This window comes from Rhagoletis zephyria, unplaced genomic scaffold (assembly GCF_001687245.7).
Source record: "Rhagoletis zephyria isolate East Lansing unplaced genomic scaffold, Rhagoletis_zephyria_1.1 Rzeph_scaffold_00662, whole genome shotgun sequence".
Classification (NCBI taxonomy): Eukaryota; Metazoa; Arthropoda; class Insecta; order Diptera; family Tephritidae; genus Rhagoletis; species Rhagoletis zephyria.
In genome coordinates, this window is record NW_016157746.1 from 177,613 (window position 1) to 185,278 (window position 7,666).

The 7,666-nt window shown below is 38.0% G+C and overlaps 1 protein-coding gene across 1 annotated transcript in view; it reads right to left on the reverse strand.

Annotated features, from left to right (window-relative positions):
* Window positions 1–7,666, reverse strand: part of LOC108360949 (retinoblastoma family protein-like) — a gene marked incomplete at its 3' end in the record, with an annotated part of 181,979 nt that overhangs the window by 174,124 nt on the left and 189 nt on the right. The gene's annotated exons all lie outside the window — the stretch shown is intronic.

Here is a 7,666-nt window from a genome sequence, read left to right on the forward strand (position 1 = left end):
CGACGTGACCGAGGAGACTCCCGTGCACCTGCTTAGCGAATGCGTGGCGGTCGCGAGAAGACGGGAGAGGCACCTGGGCCACTACTGGCCAAGTTACGAAGCAATACAATCGCTAATCCCTTGGGATCTCCTCAAATTTTTGGGCTCTCTAGGATTAGATGAGGTACTGTAAATGGTTGAGGGCACAATAGACCTGCTGGTCGCAGTGCATGCCTCTATTAATTATTTATCTATCTATCTACAAAGGAGATTGCTAGGTGATTGTTCTGATCTATTTAGCTTAAATGATAAAATGTAACTCCCTCCTTGTAAGGGCCTCCATTTCACTAGATATTGTGCCGCTTTAATTCTTGGAATGCTTTCCCAAAATTCCACCATCTCGCTCATGCACTCCACCAGTTTTGCGTATTGCTAGCACAGTATAGACAGTAGGAATGTTCGATATCGTATAAATTTTTCTGAATATCGATATTTCATCGCACGATAATCGATTTTTTGAATCGATATTGCAAGGTCGATATATCGAAAGCATCGATACTTTACCCGTAATATCGATATTTAAGTTGAAATATATTTTTCATTACAAAGAAGTCTATGGAACAATACTAAAGTAGGTTAATACCATGTTCTGACCGACAACGAAAACACTTTGAAAAAGTGTTTTGGGATTGTGGGCTGAAGGCTGTTCACACCGGCTGTAATTGTTTTCGTTGACATTTCTTAAATCCTCTGATTACAGTTTTGCTACACAAAAACAATACCAAAATGTTTTTCCCTCATTTTCTTTTCATTAGCAACCTCTTACTTTCATTCTTATTTTACTTTTGCAAGCCAATTAACAATAAATCCGAAATGGCGTATTAAAGATGAAAAAATATGACTTCCACTTCGATAAATAATGGAAAAAAAACTAGTGAAGACACGGATTGGATTGGATTGGAAAACTGGTTTTCGTTTGACAGATTTTACATGGACGAAAACAGACGTTTTAAGTCGAAAACCAGTATAGGCAACGAAAACATGTTTTCGATGTCGCTCAGAACATGGTATTAATCAACAGCTTGTGTGATTTATTTAGCTCTTAAGTTTGACAAACCGCTTGAGTCGACCGGCATGCCGTTTTAATCCTTAGTAAATATACAAGATGGAAATAACACAATTAGTTGAGTTGATATGCAGGTCTAATATTCTATTCAATTGGGAGTAGGATTTTCAACATCGATTTTTCCGATATCGATATTGTTCAGCCCGATATATCGCCTTATCGATTTTACATGCAATGAATTAAATCGATTCATGATATCGATACTTTCTTAAATATCGAACACTCCTACAAACAACCAAGATTGATTGGTAGGTTGTTTGATCAATCCCACCAAAAACAATCAGCTGTTTAACGAAAGTTAAATGGCATTTAAACAACAATCCACAATTAAACTTAAGTGCCATTTAAATATTCATTTGAAATTGGCCCTAAATGCACAAATTATGTTATGGGAGCGATTTATTTACATGTAATTGGCGATAGGGCTAATAGACTTTAAATAACTTGCGAATCTGCGAAAATATCCACCCTAATACCATGTTCTGACCGACATCAAAAACATGTTTTCGTTGCTAAAACTGGTTTTCGACTTAAAACTTGTGTTTTCGTCCATGTAAAATCTGTCAAACGAAAACCAGTTTTCGCTGAAAACTACTTGAAAACTCACGTTCCACTCATTCCAATCGGTGTCTTCACAATTTTTTTTCGATTATTTATCGAAGTGGAAGTCATATTTTATCATCTTTAATACGCCTTTTCGGATTTATTGTTAATTGGCTGGCAAAAGTAAAATAAGAATGAAAGTTAGAGGTTGCTCATGAAAAGAAAATGAGGGAAAAGCATTTTGGTTTTGTTTTTGTGTAGCAAAACTGTAATCAGAGGATGTAAGAAATGTCAACGAAAACACTAACAGCCGGTGTGAACAGCCTTCAGCCCACAATCCCAAAACACGTTTTCAAAGTGTTTTCATTGGCGGTCAGAACATGGTATAAGCTGCAATCCGTCATAGATTCGATTTTGCTACGAATCGTAAAATTGGTATGCTGAAATTCGCGTTGTCGTATCGTAATTCGGAGGCCATCTTCGAAATTCGTAATGTGGGTATGCCTGAATCCGACATAGCGTCATTTTTATGTATTTGTCGGAAACTTTGTACGAAGAGCAACTAGTGTCGAAGCGAAACAAATTGTTTCAAAATATCAATAAAATAATGTATGTAAACGCAAAAATATTTAAGTTAAAGTGTAAATAAAGCATCCAAGGATCTCTTCTATGAGCGCTCGGAACGTACATATGACCGCTGCCCCCGACACGATGTCAAAATCGTGCTTGGCGATTTTAATGCCAAGGTGGGCAAGGAAGGGATCTTTGGCGCCAATGTCGGAAAATTCAGCCTCCACGACGAAACGTCCGTTAACGGACTGAGGCTGATCGACTTCGTGGGGGCCCGAAACATGGTAATATGTAGTACTAGGTTCCTGCATAAGAACATCCACCAAGCCACATGGCTGTCTGCAGATCGAAAAACGAGAAACCAAATCGATTATGTTGTGATTGGCGAAAGGCATGCTTCAAGCGTTTTAGACGTGCTTACACTCTGAGGGCCAAACATCGACTCGGACCACTATCTTGTTGTAGCCGAGATACGCACCCGCTTCGGTGCAGCAAAAAAATGTGCGCCCAACAATGCAAGGAAAGCCTAATGTCGAAAAGCTGCAATCACAACAGACGGCCAATTTATTAGCCACTCGACTCACACACCTAATATCTGAGAGCACTCTTCATCGGGCGCAACGCGATGCATGTGGGACGTTATAGGGAATGAAGAAGGAAGCGAGACGTACTTGCCGCAATAAGAAGAGAGAGGCCGAAATACATGAGTGCCAAGAGCTTGAGATGCTGGCCGACAGGAAGAACGCTCGAAAATTCTACCAGAGGGCTAGGCGACTTACGGAAGATTTCAAGACTGGGGCGAACTCCTGTACGAACAACAATGGCGACCTAGTAACCGATGTCCAGAATGTACTTAAATTGTTGAGGGAACACTTTTATAACCTATTGAATGGTAGCAGCGCTGAAAGTAGTGAAAAAGACGAACCCGAGTCCCCAGTCGATGATGATGGAGTAGCTGTCCCACCGCCTGACTATGACGAAGTACGAATAGCAATAACGCGGCTGAAAAACAACAAAGCTGCTGGAGCTGACGGCCTGCCAGCCGAGCTATTCAGGCACGGCGGCGAGGAGCTGATGAGGTGCATGCATCAGCTCGTATGCAGAATATGGTCAGATGAACGCATGCCCGACGACTGGAATTTAAGTGTGCTCTGCCCAATCCACAAGAAAGGCGACCCCGCCATACGCGCCAACTACCGCGGAATTAGCCTTCTAAGCATAGGTTACAAGGTCTTATCGAGCGTATTGTGCGAAAGACTGAAGCCCACCGTCAACGAGCTGATTGGACCTTATCAGTGTGGCTTTAGGCCTGGCAAATCCACCATCGATCAGGTATTCAAAATAGGCCAAATCTTGGAAAAGACCAGCGAGAATAGAATCGACACACACCATCTATTTGTCGATTTCAAAGCCTTTTTTTGCCTTTGTGTAAAATGACGTTGACCAATACCACCGGCTCCGTCAGAATAGTTAAGGACCTCTCCGAGCCTTTTGATACCAAACGAGGTTTCAGATAAGGGGACTCCCTTTCGTGTGATTTCTTTAATCTGATGTTGGAGAAGATAATAAGAGCCGCAGAACTGAACCGCTCAGGCACAATACTTTATAAGAGCGTACAATTGCTGGCGTATGCCGACGACATCGATATTATCGGTAAAAACAAGGGCTACGTCTGTTCTGCCTTCTCGGGATTGGATAGAAAAGCAAAGCGAATACGTCAGGTGGTGAACGAGGACAAAACGAAGTATCTCCTGTCATCACACAAACAGTCAGAGCATACGCGTCTTGGCACCCACGTCACTGTTGACAGTTACAAGTTTGAAAAAGTAGACGACTTCGTTTATTTGGGAACCAGCATTAACACCAATAATAATGNATCTGATGTTGGAGAAGATAATAAGAGCCACAGAACTGAACCGCTCAGGCACAATACTTTACAAGAGCGTACAATTGTTGGCGTATGCCGACGACATCGATATTATCGGTAAAAACAAGGACGACGTCTGTTCTGCCTTCTCGGGATTGGATAGAAAAGCAAAGCGAATACGTCAGGTGGTGAACGAGGACAAAACGAAGTATCTCCTGTCATCACACAAACAGGCAGAACATACGCGACTTGGCACACACGTCACTGTTGACAGTTACAAATTTGAACAAGTAGACGACTTCGTTTATTTGGGAACACCAATAATAATGTCAGCCTTGAAATCCAACGGAGAATCACTCTTGCCAACCAGCGTTGCCATAAGTCAAGATTTATCTTGAAAATGGAGATTTTATGGGCTGTTTTTATGAAAAATCTTCAAAAAAAGATTTTTTTAAAAAGCAAAATTTTACACTGAAAATATCTTCAAAATGAAGATTTTTGTGTATGATGTAATATTTTTAATGTTTAAGTTAAAATTTTTAATTTATCTATATTATCCTTGCCACATCATTGTAAGCAGCAAATTGTGGAAGAAGAAAAATGAAATACGAAATCCCCTACAATATTATCTGCCTTCTTCTCCTGCACAGTAAAACATATACAGGCCAATTCTTAATACTCCCTGGGAGTTTGTTCTCCGGTAATTTGTTTCTCCCGAGAAAGAAATCCCCAAATAATTAACTCCCAGGAGTAGCATTTTCCCCGAAAACTTGGGAGGATTAAATTCGAACTTCGAAAAGCTGTTTGACACTTTTTTGAGAGCTCAACTCCGCCATTTAGTAGAAAAAATCTTCAAGGAATTTTTATTCGTGATAGGAGGAAAGGGAAAATAGAGAAAACTCCCGGCGAGTTTCTGTTCAGAATCGGCCTGATACTCTAGTGCACAGCTAGAGAGTGCAGGAAAGACAAACGGTCTTTTGTATCCCCTCTAGTTTAAATGACAACAATGGAAAGCTTCAAGTAAACTTCCATTTAAGAAATAATCGCTGATGGGTCTACATGGATAAATGTATAACGGGGCGGTGAGATTTATAAAAGAACGTGCATGTAAAAATATCAATAAAAAATCGAATTAAAAAGCTCAAAATTGTTATGGAACTTTGTCGAATTTTCTTAACTTTTGTACAAAGATTGAAGTTTTTGACAGATAACGAGCTACTCGTTCATAAAAAAAACAAGTAATTTTTAAACAAAAAACACAAGCGACTTCAATTCTCATATAAAATTGATCGTCAATTTCTTCATGATCCAATGACCGTATCTAAACCAAATTAGTACGGGACCACCCTTGAGGTACCACCTGTCCGATAAAAAGGAATTATCGAAACCAGTTCAAGTAGTCCAAAGTTATGCGGTAACATATATACATAAAAAAAATATTCGCACAATTGATAAACTGCTCTTTCTTTGAAGTCAGTCAAAACTTGCAAAATGTAGCGTCGCTATTTGTATTTTCGTCAGTGTATATATACATATGTTAACTGTGCTACAAATTTTGTGATGATACGAGGCAATATTCATTTTAAGTTTAAGTGGTTATAAAAAAGACTTTATATCTTGAAATTGGTAATTTTGTCAACCAACATAATAAGGGCTATTTACAGCCCTAAAGACAATATCGAATTTTGTGCTTCTTTTTAGGTGTTTTTTTGTTTGTTTTTGGGATCGAACAGATTTTTTTTAGCTTTAAAATCTTATTTTGAAGATTTTTTTGTAAAAATTTAATATTTTTAGGGGATTCTCTCTGGCAACACTGTTGCCAACAAGTGCTACTTTGGGCTGAGTAGGCAATTGAGAAGTAAAGTCCTCTCTCGTCGTACAAAGCTCACAATCTATAAGTCACTCATAATGCCTGTGCTGGTGCACGGCGCGGCGGCATGGACAATGAAAGTATATGATAAGGCTGGGGTTTTCGAGAGAAAGATTCTGCGAAAGATTTACGGACCTTTACGCGTTGGTGATGGCGAATATCGCAGACGATTTAACGATGAGCTGTATGAGCTTTACAAGGATATAGACATAGCGCAACGAATTAAAATTCAACGGCTCCGCTGGCTTGGCCATGTCGTTCGAATGGACAGAAACGCTCCTGATCTGAAAATATTCAACATGGGCCGCGATGCTGGAAACAGAGGAAGAGGAAGGCCTCTTCTACGTTGGAAAGACCAGGTGGAGAAGAACTTGGCATTTCCAATTGGCGTCAGTTAGCACAGAAGAAGGGAAAATTTTCCAATACGGAACACGGTTTAAAAAAAAACCAAAATGAGGGGGTTTAGAGCGGCTTTTTGTGATTGTAAATCTGAAAACCCCACCCTCCGGAGGCTTATAGTTTTTATGAAAATTGAATTTTAAGTTGCAAAAAATGTCAACTTCAACCTCACTTTTTGCTTTGTAAACCAATTGTACTACAATGTCGGTGCTGCCACACAACAAAAAATGCCCAAAAAAAAGCGCTGAAAACGAGAAACAATAAAAACGGGCATTGGAATTAACTTTTTTTAAGTTAAATATCTATGTATTGATAAAAAAAAGTGATTCAGTCTAAAATCGAGAGATTTTGTAATAAAAATGTTAACTTAGTTATTTATCGAAGTATTGATTTATAGGAAAGCGGCGGATAAATAATAAAAATTTTTAATAAAAATCGCGCGATTTTTTATAAAAAATTTTCATTATTTATCAAAGTATTGATTTTTATGAAAAAAACGCCGCAGGCGAAAATTTTTAATAAAAAATCGCGCGATTTTTATTAAAAATTTTCATTATTTATCAAATTTTCGATGTACGGTTTCTACATTTGTGTACTCTGAACTATAATAACACCAGTAAATATTATTTCCCCCCGAAAAAAATTATACCGTTATGATCAGGAGTAAGACCCCTATCGATCCTAATATTATTATTTTAAATAAGAGCAATGTACGTATAGTACACTTATACCCCTAATTATACGCACTTATTTGTGGTGTATTTTTTTAACGTATGGTAGCATACATTTTGTGTTATACTATGTCTCCATTGTGAGATTTAATGAAGATTTAGCCCTCTGACGAGATTTGACGTTAAATCTTTTAAGATTTATCATATAAAATTAAATCTCGAAAGGAAGTAGATTTAAGTTAAATCTTCGTCAAATCTTCAATAATATTGATCAATAAGTACGATTTGTTTGATGTGGCAACCACAAATTCACATGCCATAAGTCAAATGACATTTGTGTTTTCAATATACAGTTGAGGACATTGAAATCTAGCCTATCATAAAAACATGAATTTTCGTATTTTTAGGGATTTTTATATTTTTTTGTTAGTTTGGGAGGAAAATTAGTAATACATATTTACATAACTTTGGTTGTAATAAATTAAGAAAATATTATTTTAAAAACTAAAAATTTAGAAGAAATGTTTTATAGTAATATCATGCAGAGTCTTCTCCGCTTTCTATAAGTCATTTACGCGCTGCGACAAAAAATTTATAAATTTCGGTAATGGTTCTGCTTCGATAACATTGCACCGAACATC